Below are 17,204 nucleotides of genomic sequence, written 5' to 3' on the forward strand. Positions count from 1 at the left end.
ATTAGCGGCCAATTCTGCTGCTGAAGATTTTGGAAACTGCCGTGAATTCACTTATAGACTTTTTGTAAATGATAAAAGAACTGGTTTAAAATTTCTTGTCGACAGTGGAGCGGATGTCAGTCTGATTCCAGCAACGTCTAGTGACAAAGTAAGTAGTGACTTTAAACTTTATGCCGCGAATGGTTCTGAAATTCCATGTTTCGGACACAAGATTTTAACACTAGATTTAGGTCTTCGCCGTGATTTCCAATGGCCGTTCATCATTGCCAAAGTTAGTAAAGGTATTTTAGGTGCAGATTTTTTGAACAGGTTTAATTTATTGATTGATATTAAAAACAAAAAACTAGTTGATGGTGTAACTAAACTAAGCATTATTGGTGAAATTACGTCGTCCGTTGATGAATCAAATGTAAGCACTTTAAACAAAAATAATATTTTTTCTGAAATCTTGGCGCAATTTCCGGAAATTACAAAACCTAATCTACTGACATGTAATACAAAGCACAATGTTGAACACCATATAATTACGAATGGCAGGCCGGTTTATTCAAAAGCAAGACAGTTGGATCCGAAAAGATTGGAAATAGCAAAGCAGGAATTTAACTTTATGCTCGAAAATAATATTATAAGACCTTCAAAATCACCGTGGGCTAGTCCACTTCATTTAGTTACCAAAACGGACGGTGCTTTGAGACCATGCGGAGATTATCGCCGCCTAAATGATATCACAGTACCGGATCGTTACCCTTTGCCTAGAATTGAAGATTTTCAGCACATTTTAAAGGACAAAAAGATATTTTCAAAACTTGATTTACTTAAGGCCTATTACCAAATTCCAATTGCAGAAGAAGATAAACAAAAAACAGCAATAATAACACCATTTGGACTTTTCGAATTTAACGTTATGAGTTTCGGTTTGCGCAATTGTCCTTCCACCTTTCAAAGATTTATTAATGAAGTTTTCTTTGGACTAAATTTTACTTTTCCATATTTGGATGACATACTGATAGCGTCTGAATCTGAAGAGCAGCATAAGAAACATCTTATGGAAGTATTTAAGAGACTTCAAGAATATGGTTTACGCATAAATCTATCCAAATCGGTTATGGGAGTCGACAAACTCGAATTTTTGGGATACTTGATAACACCAAGTGGTTCAAAACCTCTTCCAGAAAAAGTGCAAGTCATCACAAATTATAAACTTCCTGAAACTATTCACGAACTTCGTCAATTTTTGGGAATGATTAACTTCTATAGAAGATATTTAAAAGATGCAGCTAAAACTCAAGTTCCATTAAATGAATATTTGAAAGGCTCTACGAAGAAGGATCGAAGGAAAATTGAATGGACAGAGGAAGCAAAGAAGTCTTTTGAAAAATGTAAGCAAGATTTAGCCAATGCTGCCTTACTATCCTATCCCAATCCCGATCTACCATTAGCTGTACATGCAGATGCCTCTGATTTTGCAGTTGGGTCTGTTTTGCAGCAGTACGTAGACGGAAATTGGAAACCAATAGCCTTTTACTCCAAAAAATTAAACGAAGCGCAAAAAGTTTACAGTACTTATGATAGGGAACTCTTAAGCGTGTACCTTTCTATCAAGCAATTTAAATACATGTTAGAAGGTAGAGTGTTTACGATCTATACGGACCACAAGCCTTTAACATTTGCTTTTAAACAAAACAATAACAAAGCCTCTCCCAGACAACTAAGACAGTTGCAGTACATCTCACAATTCTCTACAGATATACAACATATACATGGTCAAGACAACGTGGTAGCAGACAGGCTATCTAGAATTGAGAGCATCGATTCCACTGTACTTGATTTCGACCAAATAGCAGATGCCCAAATCAATGATGAAGAACTGCAACATTTGAAGTTACACTCTAAATCACTGCATTTTAAACAACATCAATTGCCCTCAGGGAAGTTTTTGTATTGCGATACTTCTACATCTGATATCAGACCATTCATACCTAAAATCTTCCGGATAAAAATTTTCAACATAATTCATGGCTTAACGCACCCTGGAATTCGCAGCACTGTAAAGGAAATTACTAAAAGGTTCGTTTGGCAAGGTATAAATAAAGATATCAAACAATGGGCTCAAAATTGTATTGAGTGCCAGAAAAATAAAGTAATTAAACATACCAAAACAGAATATTCAAAATTTCAAGCTCCAGACGAAAGATTTAGCGTCGTTCATATAGACTTAATTGGACCTTATTCACCTTCCAACGGATACACATACTGTTTAACATGCATTGATAGGTTTACTTCTTGGATGGAAGTTGTCCCTTTATCATCTATCACAGCAGAAAGTATAGCAAGAGCTTTCTATGAGAATTGGATTACCCGTTTTGGTGTACCTTCCCGCGTTACTACGGACAAAGGTCGGCAATTTACTTCAGAATTATTTAAAAATTTGGCTTCCCTATGTGGTGTGAAATTAAAACGTACAACTCCATACCATCCGCAAAGCAACGGGAAAATTGAACGCTTACACCGCACTTTAAAAACGGCTATTAGATGTCATAACTCTCTTCGTTGGACAGAAACCATACCAACAGTTCTTATGGGTTTTGCGAGCTGCTCTACATGAGGACTGTCAATTTACTATAGCTGAAATGGTCTATGGGAAAACAATCAAATTACCTGGAGAATTTTTTGAAGACTCAAACTTACCAATACCTAATGATGATGATTTTGTAAGCAATCTCCGTAACCAGATGTCTCTCCTAAAGCCCTACGAATCCAAATCCAAATGCAAACAGAAAATATTCATCCCCAAAGATTTGTACACATGCTCGCATGTGTTTCTGCGGGTAGACAGAGTTAAAAAACCATTGGAGCCCCCATATGAAGGACCCTTTTTGGTACTGAAAAGAACACCAAAATATTTTCTTCTATCAATTAAAAACAACCAAGTCAATATCTCCGTGGATAGATTAAAACCAGCGTATGTGTTACAACCTGATGAAATTCTAACACCAACTTCAGAAAGTTATCATGCATCTGTGCCAACGGAGCCCACAATTGTGCCAAATAAGCCCATATCTATGCCAACTCAGTCTACATCTGTACCAACTCAGCAAACATCTGTGACAAACCAGCAACTACAGCCTAAAAATACAACACGCTGTGGAAGAGAAGTGAAACTTCCTGTTCGTTTCAAGGACAATGTCAAATTTTCTTGAAATCCACTTTCATGTTTACTCAAAAATTTTATTTTAGTGTGTTTATTTTGTGTACATAGTTTGAATTTGTATATATTGTATCACTGTTATTTGTATATATATATATATATGAAAATTTTCTCCCATGTTTTCAGAGAAACGTAACTCTGTTACTGGTAGGGGAGTGATGTAGGGGACATAACACTTTTTGTTATAATGTGAGTGGCAACATTCAATATAAAAAAATGCGAGTTATTGAAAATGGTTGTAGACGTTTTTCCATAAAAATGGCAGCCGCTGGGAATAGAATAAAAGTGTTGTAATGTAAAAGTTGACTTTGTTTTTTTTGCGTATTAAGTTTTTATATTATGTAAAGAAATACTAGCGGCCACAATGTTGTACTTAAAAGAGTTAGTTACTTTTTAGTTTCCTGCTCAAACCTTTTGAAAAATCTTAAACAGGCGAAGCAATTTTACGTTTCAACATAAATTTGGCATTTGTTTCAAAAACTGTAGATATTAAACGATCATACAAAGCGATAACTTTAATAGGACTCGACCGATGCATCGGCCTGGCCGATGCATCGGCGCCGATGGTTCAACACTTTAGCCATCGGCATCGTCATCGGCGGCCGATGCTAACTTGCGGGAAACATCGGCCCATCGGCCTTAAAAAAACATCGAAAAACCGATGGAATTGGCCGATGTTTTTGAAAAAAAGAAAGGATCTTGGCTGTTTTACTTTTCAATATAAGGTAAAGGGAGTTATTGTTTTCATATAAAATTGTTTACTTAAATTTCAGTATGATTTCTTATTTTATTCCCCCCCCCCCCTGAAAGAGGTTTTAATACTGCATTCAGGTACCAAACAAGTTAATTATTGCGTTGTTTCTCGCCGCTGGATGTACGTATGTATCTCTCATAAGTCATAACTCAAAAATGGTAAGCTAAGGGAGGATAAATTTTCGCATGTGAGGTTTGCGTACGTTCCAGTTGTGCACTTCCCTTTTTGTTTTCAATCGGGTGTTCTGAAAAAGCTGTTTACTCATTTTTTGTGGCTATTAATTACTTATTTCAATGCAAAACTAATATAGCGTCTCAGACTGACGATCACTTGTTGATATATAGTCGAATTGGAGACCATGGAAATAAATATGAGATGGCGAAACCGATTTCGTTTCATTTTGTGAGATTCCCGTTGAACCGACGGTAATTTTTATTTTTTCGATATTTGTAATATGAATCACAGTAATGCAGTCTTTTCAGTATCGCTTCGGTGGAGCTACAAGTTTGGGGCCAGTTGAAATACATTTTGGGACCCTATTTCTCTATCACAGAAGTTTTAAAATATTTATCATAAGCATTTTTGTAACTCCTACGGTGCCCCTATGGTTATGGGCCCTCTCGCACAATTGCGACATTTGCTATATTTTAAATCCGCCACTGCACGTCGAAACAAACTCGGGTGCAAGTTTTAAAAGGGTTTTTCTGCTCAATGTTTATGATTATTTTGAACTCTATTTTTACAACTATTTTTTGAATTTTCGAGAACACTTGCGTGCTCCTCCTCCCACCTTCAATGTCTGAAATTAAACTGTAGTTGTACGTCTGAGTTGTTTAAAGTAACACCATTCATAAAATTGGAGATTTTTTTTCAAACTTTATCTATTGTTTAGAAAGAATTTAGAGCATTAATTTAAGAAATTGATTAAAGACGTTTTGAATGGTGACATAATTCGGAAATCAAAGGGACTTTTGAATTTGTTTTTCATAAGTACTGAAGTAGATTCAGAAACTCTTCCGAGGCGTTGGTGGTAGCGGTTCTGTACTAAAAAAATGAGGCCGAGGTCGGGGCCAAAGTGTGAGTTACTCCAAAATTAGACGGTGACCCCCCCCCCCCCCCGCTTACCCTACCTCATCGTTTCAAGCATTTCTTAAATATTTAGCAATTATTTATTTTGGTCAAGAAATGTCATTTTGCGTATTTCTCGCCCTCGTTTCGTAATGCGCCATCTCTTTTGCATCATTAATAGCAATCGATTTTTTTTTCTGTTGTAAGTACCTATTTTTATGTATTTATGTAAAATCAATGAATAAGTTATTTTCCCTTTTTATAGAAAGGTTTCAAGGATTTTCTATTATGCAATTTTTTTAATTTCAAGAAATTATTGTTAAGTTCAAAAATTTAATTTGAACTTGTTTGTAAAGCTTCATAAAAGGTTAAACAATCAAATTGTTCAATATTATGTCTGCAAACATCAGATCAAGTAGTATATGTATTCAGTTATTAACTTGGTGTAAATATTGAGCTTGTTTATTGCAGCTGCGTTTTAAGAACCTCGCTCTTTTCATGGCTATTTCTTTTTTCAGCAAAATTTATGTCACTGTTATAGCTTTTATGAAAAAGGCAAACTTTTCTATTCATAAGTTTTAAATAAGTATAAAAATATTCCTATTTTGATTTAATATTGTAATTTATCTGTTACCTTTTTTGTTTTATTTGATGACTAAAAAATGTCTACGTGCAATCTTTCCACTTTAATTGCGAAATTTGTTGACAATTTCATAGTTTTATTCTTAATTTTTTTGAATGATTAAACTACATAATTTAATGTTTTTTACTTATGTTTAATGTACCTAAATCCATACATTATTACAATATTACTGAAATCTTAGTTATATGTTCAATTAAAAAAAACAAATCAATTTGTTATTAAACTGTCTCTTTGTTTTTCTTCCTTTTTCTTTCTTTCTTTCTTTTTTCGTTTTTGGTTGTTGTTCTTTCTCTTTCATCATACAGCGCAGTCAAAAAAGGAGAAACATAACTATACCCTATACAGATTGTACGTAGTACGATCCAAAAGTTCGTGAACAAGCTGCATATAAAACCTTACCCAGAATAGTTCACATTACCGAAGCACATCCACTTTGAAAAGGTCACCTTGAGGGACTATATACTTCTGCCAGTGTTCATATAACTTTTGGAAACACTCCTGAAAGCCATTTTTCACTACCTTCTATGATGCAGTTTTATCTTCTCCTGACGGAAGAAAGCGGCGTCCATGCAAATGTTTTTTTTTTTTTGCTGGGAACAGGTAAAAGTCGCACGGAGCTAAGTCCAACGAAACGTTTTGTTATTTGTTTGTCATATCAGAATATTGACCAATCGAACCGTGCATCCTCAATATAAAAGTCGCCTTCTTCCCCACCATACAGGTGGTTGCGAAAAATGTCTTCCAGAAGTGCTTCTAAAAGCTATACGAACGTTGGCAGAAGTGCATAGTCGTTTAAGGTGACTATTTTGTAGATAGATGTGCTTAGGTAAAGGGAACTCTTCAGGGTAAGGTTTTATACAACTTGTCCTCGAACTTTTAAATCATACTACGTACGTATGAGTTTTCAACGTACTATTTCATAACGTTTTTGAGTGACACAAATTTACGCGCATGAAGATATTACAAGAGAATTTGCGATAATTGACTGAGGAGGCTTTCAAAATGGATAGTTCTGTTATTTATATGTTCTTAGGTACATATATATGTACAGATGTTTCGAAAAAACTTGTGAAGTATAAATTGGGTGATCGTAAAATAGAAATTTAGGTCGAAATCTGATTTTTTTTTTTTTTTTTTTTTTTTTTGTGATTACAATTCTTTATTCGTAGAAAGGAAGTAAAGTGAGATGAATCAATGATCCTTTAAATCCCTGACATTCTTATCAATTTTTTTCTGTTTGATTTTTTTTTTTTTTTTTTTTTTTGCCATCGGCCAACGGCATCGGCCATCGGTCATCGGCAATCGGCCATTTGGAGAAAAACAATCGGCCATCGGCCAACTTTGAACAATCGGCCAACAATCGGCATCGGCCCATCGGCCAGAAAATGATATCGGTCGAGCCCTAAACTTTAACATGAAACGAGTAGAGAGAGTCGGAACCTAATCATTTTGATAACAGTAAATGATTGATGACATAAACTGCGATCACATTTAGCGGAGACGAATGTACCACACATCATTTTGTCTTTCGAAGTTACTTTTAAATAAAATGAACCATTGAACAAGATTAAGTACTCCATTAGTTGCAAAACACCCCAGTAAATAACTAAACAAAGCCGCTAAAATGTGAAAACAAACCCTCCGAAAAAATAAAACAAGCCATTAAATGATGTTAAAAGTTGCCTTGAAACGCTAAATAAATCCTTCAACTAAATTAAACATTAAAAGCTCCATTAAATGGAAAATAGTTCGACAAATAAATATATCGTGCAATTAAAAAACCATAACCACTCCGTTAGAAGAGCTTCTCAACCTAGGAGGAAAATTCGATCATTCTGGAAATTGAGCAAATTCTAAAAACAAAATTTAAAACTGTGGTGATGTTGGGGAACACGTTGATGGAAGTTAGCGGCTCTCCCACAAAAACATTTTTAAATTTCCGAAATTAGAACGCAGTTCTAGGCCATCTTTAGACGCGTCAAGTGAAGGTGAGTGTTAGGAAAAGAAAATTTTCGAAATTGAAATTTTAAAAATGCAGTTCTTCTCCACAGAAAATTTTTGGTTTTGAATTTTTAGAAACGAATTTCAGGCTAAATGTTGTAACATTAGATTAGGAGGTGGGAGCTTACTTGTTAATGATTCGAAATTGAAAGCTCTTTTAGAGCACTCTTAGGTTTTGTTTGGGGACGTCAAAGGAAGAAACAGGGTTTAACGGCTATCAGAAATTTGTTGACATCAAAGCTCTTAAAAGGAAATATTAGGCTATCTTGGGGATTGTACGGGAAGATGCAGGGCCTGATTGACGCAAGGTCCTGCAGGTCCGTGGACATAAGCACTACAATTTTATGGGCACAAAAATAGGGAAAAATTTCGCTCTTTCTTCTTTTTTTGGAAACTACTACTTTTAAAATGTGCGGCTTTTCTTGTGAGAGGGTCACCAAATTTTACATCCAGGGCATTAATTTGGTCCTGGGAAGGGGTGGGAGATTGAAAATGTCCATCTATCCCCGCTAAAAAACACATTTCAAAGCCATCTTTGGCACCTTTAGCCGTGGTGGCTGGGGGGGGGGAGGGGGCAGAGCCGAATTTAGCTCCACGCCACCCCAGGCAGATTTGAAATCAGCCCCCCACCCAAAAAAAAAGATGCAAAATTTCTGTGATTTAAAAAAAAAACGGAAAAAATAGTGTTACCAAAATTTAAACTTTCAAGATTATGAAGAAATGTTGGCATTTTATATTCAGGGGTGCCCGATGGGAGGTCACTGTGACTTCCCAAAAAATCCTTATTTGGAAAATTTTGAGACAAAATTGCAACATTGAGATTTTTCTTTCGTTTTTAAAATTGTTTTTTAACGATGCTTAGCGTTCCTTCCGAGTGATATTCGTGCATACTCGTATGTCGTATTTTAGCTTTCGGCAGAGTGAGAACTGTTTTCATTATGAATCAACGATTTAAATAATTTCCTCTGTGTTATTACGTTCACTCACTTTACGTTTCTTGCCACTCCTCATTGCTCGATAGTATTTCACTAGTAAATTGTTACTGGATTACATTCCAAAAATTCCAAACATTCTGCTTTTGAAAACTGCCCATTTGAAAAATATGTATCATTTTTTTAAAAAAATGTTTAACTCTTTTTTAACACGCTTTTATTATCTTCACTTGTATGTTTGTGAGTAACTCTCCTTTGGACAAAGAGCTGTGGATTATTATTGTTAGTACATTCCACCACTTTATGAGCGCTCGTAGCCGAGCGGTCTAAGGCGCGTGTCTTCGCTGACGTCCACCTCCGAGAATCATTGGACGTGCTTTCTAATCCCGTCTACACCGAAATTAAATTTTATAATTTTGCAACTCAATTTTCACCCACTTTTTGTGATCGGATTCTTTTAAAATTTGGAATGCAGCCTCAGACCCATGACAATGCAATATTCTATAATCAAATTAGTTTATTAACGATAAGTTATTAGTTTATTCTAATTAACACGCTTTTATTAGCTTAACTTGTATGTTTGTGGGTACAACTTTCCTTTGGACAAATAGCCAGTGGCTATTAGAATTACTTCAACGTACAAATCAGAGCTGCGGAGTGTAACAATGTTTGCACATGAATTTACCACAAAGCATTCAAAATGTCTGATGCAAATAATGCAATAGAATATTAAGATACATTCCATTATAAAAAATAATAGTTAAAAAAACACGCTTTTATAGCAAAATGAACTAAAAAGTTATAAATAATCTTTGGATGACAAGTATATAAAGTAATTGACCAAACGCTTAATTTTACTGTAATAGAAATCAAAGCGTAGGGGGCTGCCTATTTACATTTTTGCATGGATAACAAGTGGAAGAAATTTAAGACAACTGATAAGAAGCCCCACACGCTAGTAATATTAAGTGTTTGGTCAATTACTTTATATACTTGTCATCCAAAGATTATTTTTATATAACTTTTTAATTCATTTTGCTACTAAAACGTGTGTTTTTAGTTTTTTAAACTATTATTTTATTGTTCATTGGTTTTCAACCAAGCATGTTTTCTTAATTTAAAATCATTCAGCCTTTTCCGCTCGTCAAGGATTTTCATTTACCGTCCAGACTTAATACTATTATTAACAGAAATTTTTTTAAATATTAATAATGTAGAAGAGAATACACACGTCAATCACTGAAGAAACCATGATTGAATAAACTTTTCTATGGCACTAAAAATCCTAGTCCTCCAATCTTGTTGGAGCTTCTGGTCAAATACAATGACACTTGCTTTTCTTCAATCGACACCACTTTTCGTTTTCACACTTATTGTTTTACACACATCTATTACCATGCTTGAAAAATATTTCATTTTCATAAGATGAGTGAAAGTAAACATTATTAAATTACCAGAAAAGGATGTCACTATGGAAAATGAAAGAATGCTATAGTAGTTCACTTCAAGAGTAATAATTAAAAATAAAAAAAAAATTTGAATTTTGACATCTTGAATTCAAATTATGTTTTTCGCCATCACGAGTGTGTGTGGGGGGGGGGGGATATGTGTGTTTGTGTGTATGGGGTATGTGTGTGTAGGCATGTGTGTGTGGGGGGGATATGTGTGTTTGTGTGTATGGGGTATGTGTGTGTAGACATGTGTGTTTGTGTCTGTGTGCAGGCATGAAAGTGTTGTGTCTGTGTGCAGGCATGAAAGTGTGGGTAGTTTTGTGTGTGTGTGTGTAGGTTTCTGTGTGTGTATGTGTCTGTATGTGTGTGTGTGTTAGTTGTGTATGTATGCGCGTGTGTGTAGGACATGGATACAACCTGGAGACGGCTTTCGCTATAGGAGCAGCAGCGTGAGGAGCCCACCTGTCCACGGTGATGGTGCAGAGGGTGGCGGTGGGAAAAATCAAAGGACCTCAAAAACAGTCAAATGAAAGCAATAAGCAATCGTGATTGCTCAATATATGTGGTTAAAGCAAAATTTGCCGCCTCTGAAAATTTCGCCACCCTAGGCAGTTGCCTACTCTTCCTATTGGGAAATTGGGCCGGGGAGGGGGAGTAGATTTCTTATTGAAAACAAATTGAAGTTCCTATGGTCAAGGTAAGATAAAAAGGTGAGTAATTGGCTCTACGAAAAATGTTCGAAATTAGAGTCTAGAAATGCAATTTTTTTTGATATTGTTGCTGATATTAGAAAGGGGCAGATTTAACTCTGAAATTAGAGGAAGCTAAGTCTTTATTTCATGGCCCCTCGCTTTTTCTTTGGGAAAATTTTTGAAACATTGAAACAAAACATAACATATAAACATTATTCCCATTACACTGCAATATTATGTCAATAACACTGCAATTCTATGGTTATTTATTGAATGGGATTTACGCTCCACAGAAGTAATAAAATTTTATAAGAGTACAATGTAAAAAGTTGATCCGAATCCCATTTAAAAATAGCTTGTGATAGAGAGAACACATTTATTTAATTTGTTCCAAAAATTGTCTACTTTTAAAAACTCTTTTAAAATTTTTACGGTACCTGTTCTGATGTTTACATTCTCTTTAGTAATGCATTTTAAAACTGAAACTAATTTTAATCATAAAATTGTAGTCATTTTTAGGCCACCTAAAAATTTTGAAATTCCAAAATTAAAGGCCAAGAAACAATTTCAGGCATTGCATTTTTGTACGAACATGTGTGGATACTAGTGGTGCGGCATTTATGACAAAACATCCATGTTTAAAATTAAAACATCGATAGTATCGATACATTGACCCAAAAACAACGATGTTTTGCAACATCGATGTTCCAAACATTGAACATTTTAATATATACATCAGGGGCTCTCAAATTGGGTGCTGCGGCACCCTGTGATTCCGTAGGAAGAGGCGAGGGGTGCCGCGAAGTGTCCAATATATATGTTGGGTGGGTTTGCCAAATAAGGTCATACAGACCAATAAGGCCATCCCACTTTTTTTTAAATGTAGCACAGTAAAAATTCGTTAGATCGTGACTTCATCGATCATGAAAAAGAATTCATCGAAGTAAACATGACATTTTTGGTAATGTTTTTGAGGTTATCTAATGTGTTTAAATTTATATTGATTGCCATTAAAGACTCTTTCAATTCGTGTTCGTTTGATAGTACTTTTTTGTCGTTTTTATCTTCCATTCTGCGTGAAATAATCTTTGCTCAGATACACGGGTCAATGTACCTAATAAGGTCAAATCGCTTTTCCTTTCTAAAACTTGAAAAACATAACTGAAATTTTTTCTTGTTTTTGTTTTTTTTCTTAGTTTTTATGGGAGTTATTCAATTGGAAAAGAGCAAGATATTAGCTTTTGAACCCTTAGGGTAGCCTTATTTGGCCCACTCACGCACTTATCCCAAAAATAGAGATGGACTGGGATGCCGTGAGAAAATTCTAATTCGTCAAAGGGTGCCGAGAGTCGGAAAAGTTTGAGAACATTTAAGCAGTGACTAGCAAGTGCTTTCAAGAGAATTTAATTCACAGCTTGCATTCATTAATTTATAATTGAGACTTTTGAGTTGTTTAAAAAAAGTCAATCATTCCGATGATAAATTATTTAAAGTAAATTATTTTCTAATTGAGTAAAACCTACAAATAAGTAACTGATCACGCATGTTTAACATGCAAAGCGTTGAAACACGAAAACAATGATGGAGATTTTGTCATTAATGTATCTTCGTGAACATAACCATCGCATTTGCTTTTTTCTATCATCTTAAAAAAAAAAAAAAAAAATCAAGGTTCAAACGAATTTGACTAGCGCAAATTTGACACAAGAACATCAGCGGATGCAATGAGAAATAAGACTCATAACTATACGAGATAACCTCTGTCATATCATTTTAACGCCAAACATTCTAACTGTTTCACACCATTAGTTTGTTTGCCATCGTAATTTTCATGTTTCTTCAATCAAGGCCGTTTCCATAAATTTTTTTCGGGAGGGGTCCGGATTAGCACATTGCCCTAACACACACACACACACACATACATATAGTATATACAGACACACCAAACGCATAAAAATGTTAACATAGAAGACTTTTTGTCTCGATTTTTAATGATTCCATTGTTTGGACTGTTGTTATTTTAATTTCTTATTATTTTTCTTATTCACCTTGTAGTGGTAAGGATAACAAGAGAGTGTCCCTTTAAGTCGGATGTAGAACATCCATAATTTCAGGGGGTCCGGAAGTTTTTCCCCCGAGAAATTTTTGAAAAAAAAAATCTGTATTTTGAGGCCTTATATTAGGTAATTGAGACTACAAAAATGTGAAAAAAAATAGGCAAACGAAGTCTTTTAAAAGTTATACATTCTTTTGCAAATCAAGATCAAACAAAATAAAAATTGCTTGCTCGACAAATCATGGAACTTTATGGACAGAGAGGAAAAACGAGAAAGGAGAAAAGAGAAGCACCCCGCCATCTGCTCATATCGGCTTTTAGTGAAGTTTGTTTTTGATCACTCCCCCTACCCCCCTTTTTTTCATTAAATGCCCTAAAGTATGAAAATTGTACAAAACAGATTAAAAGAAATGGTGTAGACATTCAGAAAATAAAAACGGAAGAATAATATTCTGGCCATTTGGACAATTCTAACTTAATTTTCTTGATAAGATACAAAATTGAAGAACTTTTCAAGGAATTTCAAAAACTTAAATAATTTTCAAAGACTCTAGAACAGTTGAAATTATTTGAAGCTCTTTATTTACACTTTTCAGAAGTTTTTTGCACAGTCTTACAAAATGATTATAACTTTGTAAGACACACCCGTTTTAAGTTAAAAATAAATGCAACGAAATATTTCTCGAAACGACTTTTTTTCAATCACAAGTAGTGCAGAAAATGAAAGAGAGTAGAGTAAGTGTTATTTTTTTTTTCTCATACTTAAGGTATTAACAGTATGCAGTAGAAGTAAGAAAAAAAAAACAAGCAATAACAAAAGAACTTCCATGATACTGAATTCGGCATTAAATAAATGCAAGACAAGAAACATATCAGTCACAAAAATGATCTTGAAAATTGTGCTACAAAAACGCGAGAATCGTGATTTTTGCATTTTTTACTCAGGATGTATCAAGGAGCTGAATTTGGCACATCTTGGTAACAAGATACTCGCCTAATCGAAACTAGGGTCCCAGTCTTTAGGAAGTCTCTGGCTCGAAATCCGTACAGTGTAAGTTTTATAAGAGTTTTAGGGGGAGGAGGTCGTGCACAGAGGGGAGAAGGGACACTTGTTGGCCCGGGCCCGAGCTTAAATGGGGCCCAATATTTTTAAACCTAGGGTTGAAAATATGGGTAAACAATATGGAGGGGGCCCAAAAAAAAAAGCATTTGTGACAGCCCCAAAATTTCTGTGCACGCCTCTGGAGGAGGAAGTGCACAGAAGTCAGTCTGGTAGACTTGAAAAGTCTACCGAACAAAGGGCCCGCCTTGACCCTGGACTGCCTTGAATTGAATTGGGAAAGAGAGCAGGAAGTCCAAATTAAAGGTCTAAATTTCAAGTGTGCCTTGCAGCTAATGAGAACTAGAACTGCTTTTTCTGTATTTCTTCAAAATATTATAAATTTTGAATAGTAGCAAAATTAAGAATTAAAAAAAAAATTGTTATTTTCCTTTTCTGACAATAGGAATTTTAAAAAAAGAAAGAAAAAAACCTTCTTCTGTTTTATGGTACAAAACATTTCGGGTTTCGGGGGGGGGGGAGGCCGGGCCCGTCAGGCCTCCCTTCTGCATACAGCCTTGTCTTCAATATTTGTATTGAATAGAGCTTGACTTAAAAAGAAAAGTAATGAATTTGCGACAAAAAATATATATAAGTATAGAGCAGGATGCCTTTTTTTTTAATTAAGTTTTTCTATTTATTTCTAAAAAATTATGCATAAATTTTAAATTAAAAACAAATTTCAAAAATTATTAGCAAACCCATATTTAAATCAATATTTGCAGATCTATATCTATATATATATATACACTGGCTCCCAAAAGTCTTCGTACAACTACGACTTTCAATGATATAGGCCCCCCTTTAATAAAACTACATGAAAAGTTTTTTAAAAATATTTAAACTTAATTTTTTAAAAATCAAAAACCAAAAAGTGCCGAAAATTTTATCTCACAAAAGTCTTTGTACACTAAAAAAAATGTCTATCGATTATTGAATAATCAAACTTTTTATTAAATTATTTAGTAGAATATCATGCAGTAGCAATAACACCTTTTGAACGTCTGGGAATAATTTCATTCTTTTTTCTTTCTTTCTTTTTTTTTTTTTTTTGCATAATTTCTTAGTAAGTGTTCAAACACACTTCGAGTCTTACTTTTTATAGCTCTCTTTTCGTTTGAAAGTCGTATTTTCGTAATCTAGCCTGCAGATATCTCTAAATATGTTACATTAAGTTCAAATCTGGATATTGCGGGTGTATTTTCTAAACTTTAGAACAATTTTTGAGGCACTAGATGCAAACGTTAAAAACAGTTTGCTTCTTATCGTTATCTTCATTAAAAAAATGAAGTTGTTTCCAAGAACCAAATTTTTGGCTAAAAGTTTAAAATTGGCTTTTAAAATATTTAAATGAACCGCATCATTTATTATTTCATCAAAAAATTCCAAACTACCAAGTCCTGATGCTCATACGCACACTCACACAAGAACACCTTCACCGTCCTGATTAACTGATCCAACTAAGTTCTCAAGATTAAGTTCCTAATTTTTTCTTCTATTTGCAATTATGCAACAATTCAAAAAAAAAATGTTGAATTCATTTTTATCTGTAAGTAAGATGTAATTCCAAAACGTTTTGAGCTTATTTATCATTGATTTTGCTACGAAAAGCGTAAGCTTTCTCTTTTTCGAACGACCAAGAAAATTTCTGCGGGAAGAGTTCTAACTAAACAGAGAACTTGGCGAACACTTTTAGGTGAAAATTAAATGTAAAAATTTTCATTTAACTCTGTAGAAACTTTTACAGCACTCAAATGTGTCATTTTCATAATTTTTTTAACTTTAAATCTCCGACCACACTTTGTCAACTTTGCCGGTTGACCTTTTCTTCCCTTTTTTTTCGGTCCAATTCTTTTCTTTAAAGCATTTTATCAAGCACTTTACTATACAATGGAATTAATTAACTAATTTAGAGACATTTCAAACCAATTCACCGCTACTGTGAGGAAAAAATTCAAATTTCGAATGGTGTTTGTTATTTTTTACGAATACCAGCCATTTTAAAATAATAAGCACAATATTAAGGAATAAATAAACAAAAAATTAAAGTCAAATGAATTTTAAGGGTCAACACTAGGACTCGACCGATGCATCGGCGCCGATGGTTCAACAATTTAGCCATCGGCATCGGCATCGGCGGCCGATGTTAAATTGCAAGAAACATCGGCCCATCGGCCTTAAAAACTTCGAAAAGCCGATGGAATTGGCCGATGTTTTTGAAAAAAAAAAAAGACCTTTGATGTTTTACCTTTTAATACAAAGTAAAGGTTGCTTTCATATAAAATTGTTTACTAAATTTCAGTATGAATTTTTATTTGAGTCACCCCTGAAAGAGTTTTTAATACTGCATTCAGGTACCAAACAAGTTAATTATTGCGTTGTTTCTTGCTGCTGGATGTACGTAGTATCTCTCATAAGTCATAACTCCAAAATGGTAAACTGTAGAAGGATAAGTTTTCGCGTGTGGGGTGTGCGTACGTTCCAGTTGTGCACTTCCCTTTTTGTTTTCGATCGGGTGTTCTGAAAAGCCTGTATACTCATTTTTTGTGGCTATTAATTACTTATTTCAATGCAAAACTAAGATAGCGTCTCAGACTGACGGTCATTTGGTGATATATTGCCGAATTGGAGACCATGGAAACAAATATGAGATGACAAAACCCCGCTATTCATTTTAAAACACTCTGTATTTTAAATCCGCCACTGCAAGTCAATACAAACTCGGGTGCAAGTTTCGGAAGGTTTTTTTGCTCAATGTTTATGATTATTTTGAACTTTATTTTTTACGACTATTTTGAATTTCCGAGAATTTGTGTGTCCCTCCTCCCACTCCCTCAATTTCTGAAATTAAACTCTAGTTATACTCCTGAGTTGTTTAAAACTGACACCATTCATAAAATTAGAGATTTTTTTTTCAAACTTTATCTATTGTTTAGAAAGAATTTAGAGCATTAATTTAAGAAATTGATTAAAGAAAGAAGTTTTGAATGGTGACACAATTCGGAAATCGAAGGGACTTTTGAATTTTTTCTTCGGAAGTGCTGAAATAGATTCAGAAACTCTTCCGAGGTGTTGGTTTTAGCGGTTCTGTACTACAAATATTAGGCCGAGGTTGGGGCCGAAGTGTGAGTTACTGCAAAATCAGAGGGTGACCCCCCCCCCCTCCATTTCGTAATGCGCCATCTTTTTTGTATCATTAATAGCGATCGATTTTTTTTTCTGTTGTAAGTAACTATTTTTATGTATTTATATAAAATCAATGAATAAGTTATTTTCGTTTTTTATAGAAAAGTTTCAAGG

Source organism: Uloborus diversus, chromosome 2 (assembly GCF_026930045.1).
Source record: "Uloborus diversus isolate 005 chromosome 2, Udiv.v.3.1, whole genome shotgun sequence".
NCBI classification, from domain to species: domain Eukaryota; kingdom Metazoa; phylum Arthropoda; class Arachnida; order Araneae; family Uloboridae; genus Uloborus; species Uloborus diversus.